Raw genomic sequence first — 14,893 nt, 5'->3', positions numbered from 1 at the left:
TTAATAGGAGTAACTATATCTGCCTATTCTGTACTTCTCTAGCCCAGTGATGTTGTCAAGGACACACAAAAATTCACTTTTAGGAGAGTATAAGGGGAATTGTTGGATTGGACATGCAGAATTGAAATCTTTGGTGTTCAACTTGACCATGAAAGGCAAAGCTTTGACCTAAAACAGGAAATTAAGGTTTAACTCTCACCACTCCATCAAACACAGTTATTGCAGTTATTTTGATCATCAAAGCTATTTTGAAGATTCATTCGGCAGAACCGCATGGCAACACCCGTTTTCTGCCCATTCAGTTTTCTTCTGTCAATTCAGCAAATGCCAAGTCCATGGGGTTGTGTTTAGTTTGCACAAAGGAAGTCAGAGTGCTGATGCTTGAACATTTTGTGAAAAAAAGGGGAACCTTTCCTTGCAAATATTGCTCCCCATATTATTTTTAGCCAATTTCCAGAACCGCTGGTATTCCATTTTATGGGTGTGTTTGGGGTACATTAATTCTAATAGACATAAAAAGCCCGGCCAAAATCTGCCCTATAATTCCCCCACCCAAGTTTTTTTCCACCATGAAAGAAACATTAGTTTGTTGGTTTTGTCTCATTTGTTTATTTTGCCTCATTTATTTTAAAATTTCTGTTGGTGAAGGAGTTTTAAGCTTACATTATCATTGTGGGATGGCTTTCTTTGTAGACCTTATATTTCATGAAAAAGCTGCATAAAACTGGGAAAAAACATAGCAGTTTCTAAGGTTAGAATAAAAGCATGGAGGAAGACATAACACAAACACCTTAATTTAATCTCATAATTAAGGAAAACATTGGACCCTTGTACCCAACAATGGATGAGGTAAACTTTGCTTGGTTTTACATTTTAATTTTTCAGTTTCAAATTAATAGACAAACCGAGACTATTGCCTAATTTTCAGTGGTGAAATCCAAATTTTTTTACTACCGGTTATGTGGGCATGGCTTGGTGGGCGTGGCTTGGTGGGCATGGCAGAAGAAGGATATTGCAAAATCTCCATTCCCACCCCACTCCAGGGGAAGGATACTGCAAAATCTCCATTCCCTCCCCACTCCTGGGAGAAGGTTATTGCAAAATCTCCAATCCCACCCCACTCTGGGGCCAGCCAGAGGTGGTATTTGCCAGTTCTCCGAACTACTCAAAATTTCCGCTACTGGTTCTCCAGAACCTGCTGGATTTCACCCCTGCTAATTTTGTCACAAAATAAGCTAAATGTAGTTTACCTGGAGAATAATAAATTGAAATTTGCCACACATTTGCTGAAGCTGGATTCCATTATGCCGTCTGCCTTATACTCAGGATAAACTGAGAATTTCTTATGATGTTTTTCCCAATTGTGATTTTTTAGCTGGTGGCAGAAAAAACAAGGCTGTTTTCTGTGATCCATCTTTCAATCACTCTTGAAACCTCCTGAAGCCAGTTCATATTTCTCAATGTGGGGAAGTATTCTTGGTCTCATCACATATTCAAACACATGCCTAAACATACACAGTTTGCCCTCTTGTAAGTGTAAGATGGTTACATTTCAATAAGACAAATTTCATCAGAATTAATGCAGTATTCCAAGTGTAGTCTTAGCAGTGCAGACCAAAGCCATACTATGGCTTCATACAATCTTGATACTGTTCCTCTGTTGATGCGTCTTAGGACTGCATTGGCTTTTTTGGCAGCTGCAGCATAATGCTGGCTTATATTAAAGTGGTTGTCCACTAGAACACCTAGATCCCTCTCACAGTAACTACTGTTGAGTCAGGCACCACCTATTCTATATTTGTGCATTTGTTTTTTCATGCCTAAGTTTCGGACCTTACTTTTCTTACTACTGAATTGCATTTTATTGAATAGGGACCAATGTTCAAGTCTGTCAAGAACTTTTGGTATCTTGAGTCTATTTTCTAAAGTGTTGGCTATTCCACCCAGGTTTGTGTTGTCATTATATATATTGCTTATCTTTTACCTGTTGTCAGTGACTTAGATTTGTATGTAGATGAGACAATTTTTAGATATTTGTTTGTTTAAATATGGCAGTTTTAATCAACCATTATTAATTAATTCCACTGAGTAAGTAACTTCATTGGATCTATATAATATATATATGTACCATGTAAATGTTAACAGTTGCTTCTGATTCTTGGTGTTAATTTTATTACTACACCATAGTCTTAAAGTAATGCTTGATTAGAGTCTCAATTTTGAGAAAATTTTGAGAAATGGTACCCTTTTAAAGGCTATGGTTAATATTTTAATTGGACAATTCACACTGAGGCAAAATTTGAGAAATGTGTGTGGAATGTTTTATAGAAGAAGAACAAGAATATAATCTTAAGAGTTGAAACATTAGTGTTGAGTCTAACACCCTACTAATTAGAAACTAGAGCTTTTGCATTTGGACACCTACACACATGCACGCTTACATTCACAAACACGAAGAGAGGAACAATATATAACGTCATGTCAGTTGAACATGAACTGTGCTTGAATGCGGATTGTCTAAGGGCTAGTAGATATGGGCTGAAAAAATCCCAATGACACTAAATGACAGTAAAATGATACAGAAAGTTCAAATTACTAATAGCTAACAGTCCTGTGTATCATTGTAGTATTTGTCACAATCATTCATCCCCCCTCCCAATCCTCCAAACCAAGATGCATTAACAACATCCCTTTGTTGCCAGGGTGTAGTCATGTTGTTTTTATTGCTTCTTTATCCCTGGGTCAGTTACTGCATAGAGCAAAGAGGTCATGTCAGACATTTATTGTCTGTGCATAACATTGCTAAGTAGGTGAGGCAAAGTGTAAGCTTTTTACAAGGTAGGCAACCTATGACCTCAAGATCGTACAGTATGTGCTAACTTGGCTGCCAGAGTCTACAAAATGGCTGCTGCAAATTGATGGTATGGTTTTCTACCATTGTGAGCAGGAAACGCACAAGAATTGTAATCAAATATTAAAATGCATTTGAAATGGCTAAAAATGCAAAGTATCCTGGGTGGTGGAGGCAGGAAAAGAGATATCTTAATATAGTCTTTCTCACATAAATGACCTAGCTAGCCTCACATTATTTTCTCATTGTTCACCTGATTGTTGCCCACTCCTCCAAATACCTGTGGTTGTTAATATATAGGAGGGCACTGATAAATCATTATCAACCCTAGTCATCATCAATCATTTCCCAGTTGTTTTAATGGCACCATCTTATACTGCATCATACTGAAATGCATACATACATGGACACCTAAACAGCCACACAAATATCGCAGCAACTGGAAACCACATCATTTTGTCTTCTCAGTGCCTGCTTCACAAAAATTGTAATGGTAACTTTTTTTTTGAAGAAGTCTAACTGTTTGTTCTCCGGTCAGAAGACATTTACATAATCCTTTACTCTAAACTCTGACAATCTTTAAACTGGTGTGATTGATGTGCAAGAAAGAGGCATAACTTTACCTCATTTTCGATGATTCACTTAGCATTGTTTCCAAATGCGCCCCCTAATTGTATTTATATAATAGACATCATCTAAAAGATTATTGGCATCTGCCAATCATGATGATGATTAATCATTTTTGTTTTTAGGACTTTCCTTTACTTAGGGGATGCCTTTGGAATGGTAATCCATTTACTGTAGATGCACCTAATGTTTTGCTGCCTGTTACAGATATAATCTTCCTTTGCTTATTTGATTTGGGAAGCATCCACAAGATCTGCTTTCGTGCAAAGACACCATCCATGCTGAGTATGTAACTGGCACCCAGCAAGTCTAGTCACATCTTATTCCTTTAATGAAAGAGACACCGGAGACTTTTCCACAGTAGAAACCACACCAATTTGCTTCACTTGGTGCGTATGCAGAGAACCTACAAACTAAACAGAGCAGTGTCAGCTTTTTCAAAATGCAGCAAAACCAAACATACCAGGGAAAAAGGGGAAAAAAAGGCTTTAAAGAAAATATGGGCTTCTCAGGGAATTCCTGGCAATTGTGCAAATGGTCCTCCAGAGCTACAATTAAAGCAAAGCATAAAATATATTCTTTGCCAGTTCTCACTTGCTAAACGTGCTTCTAGCTAATGTTTTTCCACTGATTTACAGAGTTCCTGCAGCCTTGCTGAGGTTGTTGTAGATGCTGCAAGGATATACAGTATAAGCTTTGGAAGAGGAAACTCTCAGCTTTGCCAAATATTTAACAGAGTTCATGAGTTTAGTAGGCAGTGATGCCAGTAGTCATTTAACGTTGATTTTGGTTTTTTATGTAGTTTTTCTTTCCGATTTGCTTTCATGTCCACAATATACCTCTTCACAACTATTGATAAAATAATTCTCTCCTCCCTCCCAACCTTGTCATTACCATCTGGAACTGTTGTGTAATATTTATCCAATTGGCCAATTGTTCTGATTTGTTAAAAAAATCTCAAAATAACAGAATTTAATTAACAACAGCAGGGATGTGGTGGCTTAGTGGCTAAGACGCTGAGCTTGTCGATCAAAAGGTTGGCAGTTCAGCGGTTCAAATCCCTAGTGCCGCGTAACAGGGTGAGCTCCCATTACTTGTCCCAGCTTCTGCCAACCTAGCAGTTCGAAAGCACATAAAAAATGCAAGTAGAAAAATAGGAACCACCTTTGGTGGGAAGGTAACAGTATTCCGTGCACCTTTGCTATTGAGTCATGCTGGCCACATGACCACGGAGATGTCTTTGGATAGTGCTGGCTCTTCGGTTTTGAAACGGAGATGAGCACTGCCCCCTAGAGTTGCTATTGACTAGCACCTATGTGTGAGGGGAATCTTTACCTTTACCTTAATTAACAACCATTTAAATCAGGGGTCTCCAACCTTGGCAACTTTAAGCCTGGTGGACTTCAACTCCCAGAATTCTGGGAATTGAAGTCCGCCAGGCTTAAAGTTGCCAAGGTTGGAGACCCCTGATTTAAGTCATAAGAACAAATCCTACAGTATAGCCACCTGCTCCCTGCTCCCTTAAGTATGCTTATTGCCTCCTCTTTAAATCTTTTCCCCAGGATCTCTTTCTCAAAACTTTTCCCAAACTATTATTAAGGTTTTCTGTCTATCCTCCCCTGCTAATACTAAATCCCACTCAGAGTGCAAGCTCTCTGTTATTCATCTTCCCACATAAATGATTTTATCTTCTTTTGTAGATATCTTATACTCTGATTAACAGAGTATAAGACATCTACACCAACCATCTACCAACTTTACTTGGTTTCCTCTTGATTGTTCCAAAGTCATTAAAACACACACACACACACACACACACACACACACACAAATAAACACATACTATTAAGGAGAGAGACTCAGCCAGATGTAAACAATTCACCCTGCCCATCATGTCCCTGATATCTATTAAAGGCTGCCAGTTGATTCCATGGGATCCGAATTGGGAGGTTGCATGGTGAACTCTATCATTCTATTTATTTCCTTATATAAAGATCATATTTGGGTTTACAGACCACAAATGTAGGTGAGGCAAAGGAGTAAGAACAGCCTGTATGTGATCTTTGGGCAGAATATTATTTCTGAGCACCACAAAGAAAGTGAAAATATGTTTTACATCAAGTAGGGCAATAATCCAGTAACACTCCAGCACTAAAACATCTGTCACAATCTGAAGCAAGTATGATTGCCAGTCAAAGCAAACTATTTCTCCAGCTGACATTTTTTTTTCACTGAAAACAACCTCTTTAGAGGAAAACATTGTTCACAAATTATATCTTTCAGTGTTCTATATTCTATAGAATATATTTTCTATATTCCTCTTCCCTCTCAAAAAAACCCCCTGCTCTGGACTGCTTTCTTTAAATACAATATTCAAAATGAATCTGTTTTTTAAAACTTGATTTCATTTATTATATTATCTTAAAGTCAATGCTAGTAAAATTGGGGGTGGGGTGGGGAAGTGAAGGAGGCATTTTTCACGGAATGGAAGTCTTTGTGCAGATAAGTCGTTCAAACTTATATATAGCGCAGGCTTGGATATGACTTTTGCAAGGATTATGGATGGTCTTTTGCTGGCTTGTGAAGATTTTTTTGTTTTTGTTTAGTATTTAGTCTTTAGTCGTTATTTGATTTATATACCGCCCTACTCCCGAAGGACTCAGGATGGTGAACAGCCAAACAATAAATAAATACAAAATTTAAAAAACAGAATAAAACCAAATTAAACAAATTTGACAGATTTAAAACACCCCAATCATTTAAAAACAGATTAAAATTTATGTATTAAAAGAGAAAAAGGGGAAAAAGATTAGGCCAGGCCCGCCTGGTGGAATAAAAAGGTCTTGAGAGTGCGGCGGAAGGTGCGCAGATCCGGGATCCTCGGTATCTCTGGGGGGAGCTCATTCCAGATAGTAGGTGCCCCCACAGAGAAGGCTCTCCCCCTGGGGGCCGCCAGGTGACATTGTTTGGCTGACGGCACCTGGAGGAGCCCCTCTCTATGAGAGCGTACCGGCCGGTGGGAGGCTATTGGTGGTAGTAAGCGGTCCCGTAAGTAACCAGGTCCTAAGCCATGGAGTGCTCTAAAGGTGGTAACCAAAACCTTTAGCAAGACTTGTGACCTGATTGAGAAGAAACAGGAGATTTGCTTATAGACGTAAGTTTACCAATATCCTATGTAGGTTACCAGGCACCTGTGTCATAAAAAAGAAATATTTCCTTTTGTATTGGTTGAATAATGTATCATTGAGCTTTTCTTGAAAATTTCTTGTCTTGTAAGAATTTTTCTCCCCTTTTCACTCTCCCTATAGCAGTGATGGCGAACCTGTTCGGCACCATGCCCAAACTGGAACGTGTATGCGCATATGCACATATACGTGCCAGAGCAGTGGAAATCCAAAGACCAGGTGGCCAGTGCGCATGCGACTGCCAGCCACCTGGTCTTTGGGGTTCCGGTGCTCCAGCACGCGTGAAGACTAGCTGGCCAGCGTGCATGTGCACACCACAAACCAGAAGAGCAGCTGGCAATGGCGCGTGTGTCCACAGAGAGGGCTCTGCATGCCATAGGTTCACCATCACGACTCTATAGCATGCAGAATGTTGAAATCTCTCTCTTACTTTCCAAATGAAAAAAACCCTAAAGAAATAGCCATCAGAGATTTCTCCCCTCCCCCCCCAAATTTCAGTATTTTCACAAACACTTTGCTTGGTGTTTGCCAACTTCTATGCTTCAAATTAATTTTTAAATATGATTTTAATTAAAATGTGCCAATGATATCTGCATTTATTAACACTTCTCTGCAGCAGGCAGACTTCACACCACCCTAAAGGAGGTGATAGTGAGTTACTCGCTTAAGAAGCCATTTCTGGAGTCAACCTTAAAAAAAATTCTAGTTCAAGTCCAATGTTTTATATTTTATAAGGTGTCAGAGAAAACAATGCTTCTCCATTTTGTTACTTTCTCATCTGGGTTTTGATTGGATTTAGCACAGTGAGAATAAGTGCTTGGTCACTTTGATTGTTGATCTGTTCTGATAGACAGATTGGGCGGTGGGGGCGGAGTGGGGGAACTAAATGGCTGCACCAATAGTCTTGGAGAATGTTAAAGATCGGTTATGAAATGGCCCTCAAGAGCCATTTATGGATGGGCATCATTCAGAAGAAGATAATGGAATATCACTTCTAAATTATTTCTAAGTAAATAACATGGATATATTTTTGAGGTCACCAGAAACTGAGTTCAATTCACAGTAGATGATACCTTTTTAATTTTTTGGGAAGGCTGTAAAGCCTTGGTTCTTCCCCTAAACTTTGGGTTAGGATGGAGTCTGAGATAGGTGGTTAATAGTTTGGTTGGCCTAGCCCTGTGTGAAAAAGGTTATTCTGTTTTTATTCTGGTTTTTATTGGTTGTGTGAGCTACTAGAATCACAGTGAGATAAATGGCCATATACCATAATTTCTTTAAATAAATAAATACACACTATTACACATTGATCAGAGAAGCTGTTTTGTGACTGGACTATTTCCCCATGACAATTATTTTATGATAGCATCTACAATAGCTATTCAAAATTACAATATTCCAATATGTTAAACAGATATAAGATAATAGCTAACATCTATAGACAGCTTTATTAAAGTTCATATCCATTAGTTCCATTAGTTATCATCCAGTCAGATTGATTCCAGTCAGTCATGGTGGATGTTATAATAGGGTTATAGGGTGCTGGGTAAAATAGGCTTATTCAAAAACAACATGACAGCATTGCTGTTAGAAGTCTGGGTCAAACTGAACTATTTTCTAAAATTTCTGTATATTCCTAATACTTTTATTTGTAAGAAAAATACTTGGTGATTTGAATTTACTTGTCTATTAGCACACGGAGACAACATCTGTAAACTCAACTTGAAAGTAGACCTATAATATTAGTGATGGCTTATGGTTCATTTGAGGGTTAAATCATTGAAACGTTTAATCAGATGATGAAGTCGGAACTTTAAAAACTTCAGAACACCTTCTGTTCTGTGAGAAAAGTGCAAATATATGAAAATGTAAATGCAAATTGGAAGAAACACTTGTGAAACATGACTGGAACTCAGAATAATCTGGTTAATTTGTACCATCTGGGGTGGAAGCTGCTAGAGTAAAGATGGTTAGTATGAGCCCAATGGCTAATACATTTTGCATGTTTACTAGAGCTGGACAGAGAAATTCTCTTGTGTTTTTTCCCCCTGATTCTGATTTGATTTAATAAAAGACTATTTGCTTCACAACTCCTTTCAAAACAAGAGATTTTTGAAGAAATGGTAATGGGTGGTGTATGGGGTGGGTTGAACTTCTATAAATGGCCATAAATGAATAAATGTCCTATCTTTCATGCCCAATTATCTCTCCAACTGTCTGCAGCTCCCTGGTTATCTCTGCTATGGTAACTCATCCAACACATAGACCAGGGGTGTCAAACTTGATTTCATTGAGGGCCATGTTAGGTTTGTGTTTGACCTCGGGGGGCCAGGGAGGGCATGGACAGGGTGGGTATGGCCAACTCAATGTCACTCATGTCAAGGTGTCTGTGGCGGCCCGAGTGCTCTGCCAGTGAAAACGGGTGCCTGAGCTCCCACAACCCTCTGCCAGAGAAAACAGAGCTCGGGAGGGCTGCGAGCAGCCCTCCTGAGCTCCATTTTTACTGGCAGAGGCACTGCAGGCTGGTCCTTTGCTATATCTGGGGTGGCCCCGCAGGCTATATCTAAGCACCCTGCAGGCCAGATGCGTCCCCCGGGCCTTGAGTTTGACCCCCCCTGATATAGAGCAAAGCTCTCTCATCCTATGGCTTTATAGAGATTCAGAAATTTTTGGTCAATTCTACTGCAAAATTGTGGTCATGTCAGTGTTTTCAGTAAGAAAAGAAATGGAATCCCAAAGAGCAGGATCTGAGTCAGTAGCCAGGTAGTACTAAGACATTGGGTAACATTAAGAAATAGAAAGCTAGCACCAGTTCAAGGACTGTCTCCACTGATCAAAAGATACGATCGCAACTAGAGACTCCCTTGTCAGGTTACAGGATGCAATTGCCATAACCCTGCTTGATTATTATGCCAGTTCAAGGATATACCTTTGAAAAAGCCACAGAGGTCACAGTCTCAGATACATTTAAACCACCACTGACTCTCAGAAAGATGAGGTGAACAGAACAAAATGCACAAGAATGAAATAAGAGGATGGAGGACACAGAGGAAAGAGCATCATCTTTGAACTGGAACATCTGTGTGAATGACACTGTATAGCAAGGATCAGAGATCTGTAGATATCAAATTAAACATAGTTTTTTTTTTTTTAAAAAAACAGTTCATCATGATGGAGATTGGCTATATAATGGAAATGAGAGGTATGCTGGATAACATAGTGTGTTCTGTCTGTCTGTCTGTCTGTCTGTCTGTCTGTCTGTCTGTCTGTCTCTCTCTCTCTCTCTCTCTCTCTCTCTCTCTGAGCGAGATGGATGCACAAAAGACAATTTCAACATTTATTCTTAGCCATACAATGTAATCAAAAGACAAAGCAATTCCCTATTTGCCTGCTATTTTAACTATTTTTAATTATCTGGTGCTGTTTTCTCCCTTTATTGAAATATCAATGCAGAACTGTTATTCAATATACCCTAATGTTCTTTAAAATCGTTAACGTATCTTGAAATGGATGGCAGATACCTGCCATGCGGCTAAAAATACAAGAGGAAAAAGCCCTTTATTACTTTAAAAAAACCCAATCATATCAAAACGGAATTATTTTTAACAGCTCTGTTCCTAGCATAGGAACTTATTTAAAGTGGACTTTGACAGCAAAAAAATGTAATGAGAGACGACTCTAATAGGAAGGATGTTACTACAGCATTTAGTAGAAATGTAAGCTGATTCCATTATCTTTGCAGAGCAAAACCTCTGACATTTTCAGCTGCCAGTGGACTATTCCTAGTTTTTCATATGACATACGAAGAGGAAGATCAGAAGAGACTGACTTCTCTGATCCATAACCCAAATGCCAAATGAGGTTACCTAGAGACATCATAATGAATGATGCAGTATGGTGAACATGGCAGTCTTAAGGCCAAAAGAAATGAGGACTCCCTTGTGATAAGAGGCTGAACCTTTCAGAAAATGAAATATGTGTGCTGGGGAAATCCTTGTGTTAGACCAATGGCCTCATTCAATATAAACAGCCCTTTTATTTCTTTCTAAACATGCCCCAAAGAAATTTGAGGCATGTTGTAAAGAATTTGTAAAGATCTGAAACTACATAGTTGTTCTACCATCACTGCTACCAGGACTTTAATTCCTGCTGTTTCATTTGTAGCTGTCAGTTCTATTATTAATCTTGTGTATGTGTGTGCATGTGTTCCATAATTATAGGCTTTCAACTGTGCTATTAAACATATTCATTGACAGATCATCTCTGGTTGCCTTTCAACTTGCTGGTATCACCTCTCCCTGCCACCAATAAAATTCCAGAGAACGCTTGGGGATTTCCATGATCATTTGGTGGGCAACTCAGCCAGAGCCTTAGCTGCTGCCTGAAATGAGTGGGTGGATGGGTGGGGCTTTGGACTATATAGCTCCTAAATCAGGGGTGAAATCCAGCAGGTTCTGACAGGTTCTGGAGAACCGGTAGCAGAAATTTTGAGTAGTTCAGAGAACCGGCAAATACCAACTCTGGCTGGTCCCAGAGTGGGGTGGAAATGGAGATTTTGCAGTATCCTTCCCTTGCCATGCCCACCAAGCTGCGCCCACCAAACCACACCATGCCCAAGCCACGCCCACAGAACTGGTAGTAAAAAAAAATGGATTTCCCCACTGTCCTAAATATATTGATATACTCAATTATATCTTTAGTTTCAAGGGCCAACCAAGTGAGGTCAAGGTTCTGTCCCAGTATTTGGAAGCTGTTCAGGTTTCAGGAGCCACCATCTCTGAGTCAATCCTACCAAGACCAATTGCTATGGGTGTTTGAGCTACACGAGCTTGGGGAGGTTCCATCTTTAATCTTGGATTGGGATAGCCCTACCCTATGTAAGAGTGGTGTGCACTTGTGGGTCTTCCTGGACTTACAGTTCCTGTTCATTTGGCAAATGGCAGCTTGTCTACCAATAGTACCCATTCTAGAGTGAGTGGTCCTTCACACTCACTCTTTGGGCTAGACTATACTGCAATTTGCTCTATTTGGGGCTCTCCTTGAAGACCACCTAGAAGCTTCAATTGGTCCAGAATGTGATGGTGATGGGCATATCTCATGGTGATAAGCATATCTATGAAGCAGCCCTGCTTCGTGAGCTGGGCTGGTTGTCAGTTTGTTTTAAACCACATTTTAAAGCTAATAGAATTAAAGTCTACAATCTTTAAATTGGAGATTTGCTTGGGGTATCCATGTGAGTCAGAAGAGCAATTCCTTGATGTGGCAAATGGCCAAAGGATTCTTGCTCTCAGGGAAGCATGTGATGCACCCATGACAAATTAATGGTTGCAACCCAACTATGGCTTCTTTGTATTTACTGCAATGAATTGGTAAAATAGTTGAAATAAAGTTGGGATTCCTTCTAGCCCCCCTCCCACTTTTAATGGGAAATGGAAAAATAGAACAATTAATAAGTGAAACAACTTGCCTGCAGAAGTTGTGAATGCCCCAACACTGGAAATTTTTAAGAAGATGTTGGATAACCATTTGTCTGAACTGGTGTAGGATTTCCTGCCTGGGCAGTGGGTTGGACTAGAAGACCTCCAAGGTCCCTTCCAACTCTGTTATTCTATTCTATTCTATTCTATTCTATTCTATTCTATTCTATTCTATTCTATTCTATTCTATTCCATTCCATTCCATTCCATTCCATTCCATTCCATTCCATTCCATTCTATTCTATTCTATTCTATTCTATTCTATATTATCATAGAATACTGATCATAATGACATTTTTCTTTAAGAGCTGATTGAACATATTTTCAATGAAACAGCAAAAGAGGGATAGAAAATGTATGGCACTTTGAGGGAGAAACCAAAATGGAACCTTGAAAGTGGGAATGATCTTCGCCATTTATTGATTGTTTGATTGATTTGATTTGTATGCTGCCTATGTTGTGTAGAGGTCAGGTGTCATTTTCTCTTCATTGCTTGAGTAGAGCTTATAAGTGGAGTTGCAGGCTTGGTACACAGGAGAAGCACATTGTAGTAGAATTGATGCAGAGTAAGTAACAGTAGAGGTTGTTTTCTGCTGTTATTTTATTTTTTATTTTTTTTTGGTAGAACCTAAAAGGTAGTGATTTACCAAGTGAGATGAGATTAAATGAATAGGCTAACTATTTAGGAATTAATTTTATTTTGTGTTTTACACCCAGAAACTATTTTCATGGTGTGAAACAAGAAACTTTGTGGAGAAGATAATTTTCTGCAATGCTATACAGAGATAAATGTGAGAAGTAATTAACAAAAAAGGCCAATTTAAATAGTTCTTAGAGGTAACTGCAATATCATGCATTATGTGATAGCATAGAAATTGAAATCACTATAATTCATATGATCTATAGTATCTTTAAAGGAAAGCTATTCACTAGCTGAGATGTATGGCCAACACATTATCCTCAAAATTCCCCTGTCTTTATTTAAGTTGTAGGCTGCTGTGACATGCTGTGATTTATTTTAATGAAATGCAGTGCCTCACTTTGCATTTTGTGATTTCAAGACTCCTATAAGCTTATGTAAATTCCAGCTGCTAGGCCACAAGATAAAATCATGGCTCTTACTTACTTTCTTTATGTCACATAAATGTGAAAAATTGAAGATTTGCTCCAGGCCAATGTGTTACATTTTACATTGTGGTGATCTCCAAAAGCTGCCTTTTCAGCTTGATTCAGGGCTAATGTTTTAAACAGCAGAAGCAAAAAAAGAAAAAGAAAAAGAAAAAAGTGCAACAGAAAATTCTGCTGAATGTTTAGAGTTGGGACATCATGAGGTCTTTCTTTCCATCTTGAAATTCATTCCTTGTTTGAGATTTTATTGGTATTAGAAATTCTATCATGCCAATACCACATAGAATACAGACAGGAAATATACTTCTAATGAATATTCAGGGTTAATCCACATAGCCTTTTCTTTCTGACATGCTGAAATCATAAATCAAACTTTTCCATGATGTTGATATATGAAATCAGTCGTATAAACATTCCAACATAAATAGAAATTATGACTCACCATGTCCTATTTAACTTATTTGTCAATGATTTCTCAGGTTTTGTAGTAAGTCATGATTTGAACATCTGTAGCCCTCCACAAGTCTTTGATTGTTTAGCATATCTTATTGCCAAAAGTTTCAACTTGAAATATCTATTAAAAATAATAATACAAACTCCACATTCTGGAGGAAAACAAAACATAAACTGACATATAATAAAAAGATACACGATTAAAAGGCATGTAATTCTGAATGTTAGTGTGACCAACTGGATTCTCAGAGACTGGAAAAACATCTCTGAACACATTTGATCAAGCACAGAATCACACATTGGAGTTGTTTTCTTATCCAGTGATCCAAAATGGAAGTGGAGGGCTGCATCTCATCATCTTATAGCATATGCTATTCTCCATGGTCAGAAGGAAGAGTCTTGTACAGACTCTAGGAACCTATTTACTTCTTCCATCAAATCAGCTGATAAAGGGAAATAGACTACAACATTAAGGAGTTTTCCCCGGATGTTCAATAGGGTAGCCAATTATATTCTCTCTGTCCTGCACAATTTGTATGTTATGTTCAAATTAAAGTGGAATATGAATGTTAATAATTATAGATGGATGAGGAATTTAACATTTGTGAATTCTAGAACATACAACTTCAGTTACTGAATAGATTAGTGTTGTCATGATTACTGAAAACATAAATGGACAGGTCTTATTATAAATTCAAAGACTACCCTTCCCTTGTCTTCCCTTCCTTTTGTCAACTCTGAAGCTGGCCTGACTGAGGCCATCTTGGAGACTTCAGTGTTGCCACAATGGGGATGAGGGAAAGGGAGGGGGAATAGAGATAGTTGGGGTTTTGTAGTCAAAACAAAATAGTCTCCCCTGAGAATCAAGGACATTCCTTTCAGGTGGCTGAAGAGAGGAGGAGTGAAGTTTCCAAGCAACCGGACAGCAACTTGATTGGACCATGTGACTGACTGACTGGGAAAGGGGCAAAAATGTTTACTTTTAATTAGGTGAAAACCAAAGGAACCTTTAGAGTCAGTTTTCACCAGTCTGTGCCAATATGATATGTCCAATAAACTTGTTCTTTGAAGAACCTGCTTGCCTCGGAGTTCTGTTTGCTATATGGATGTATTACTTGGAATGCTGACACTCTTATTATTACTTCTCTCTCCCTCCTTCTCCCCTCTCTCTTTAT

The sequence above is a fragment of the Pituophis catenifer genome, unplaced genomic scaffold, assembly GCF_029215685.1.
Source record: "Pituophis catenifer annectens isolate HBS135680 unplaced genomic scaffold, rPitCat1.0.hap2 SCAF_3, whole genome shotgun sequence".
Classification (NCBI taxonomy): domain Eukaryota; kingdom Metazoa; phylum Chordata; class Lepidosauria; order Squamata; family Colubridae; genus Pituophis; species Pituophis catenifer.
The sequence above is the reverse complement of the archived record's forward strand: the minus strand, read 5'-3'. Positions refer to the sequence as shown.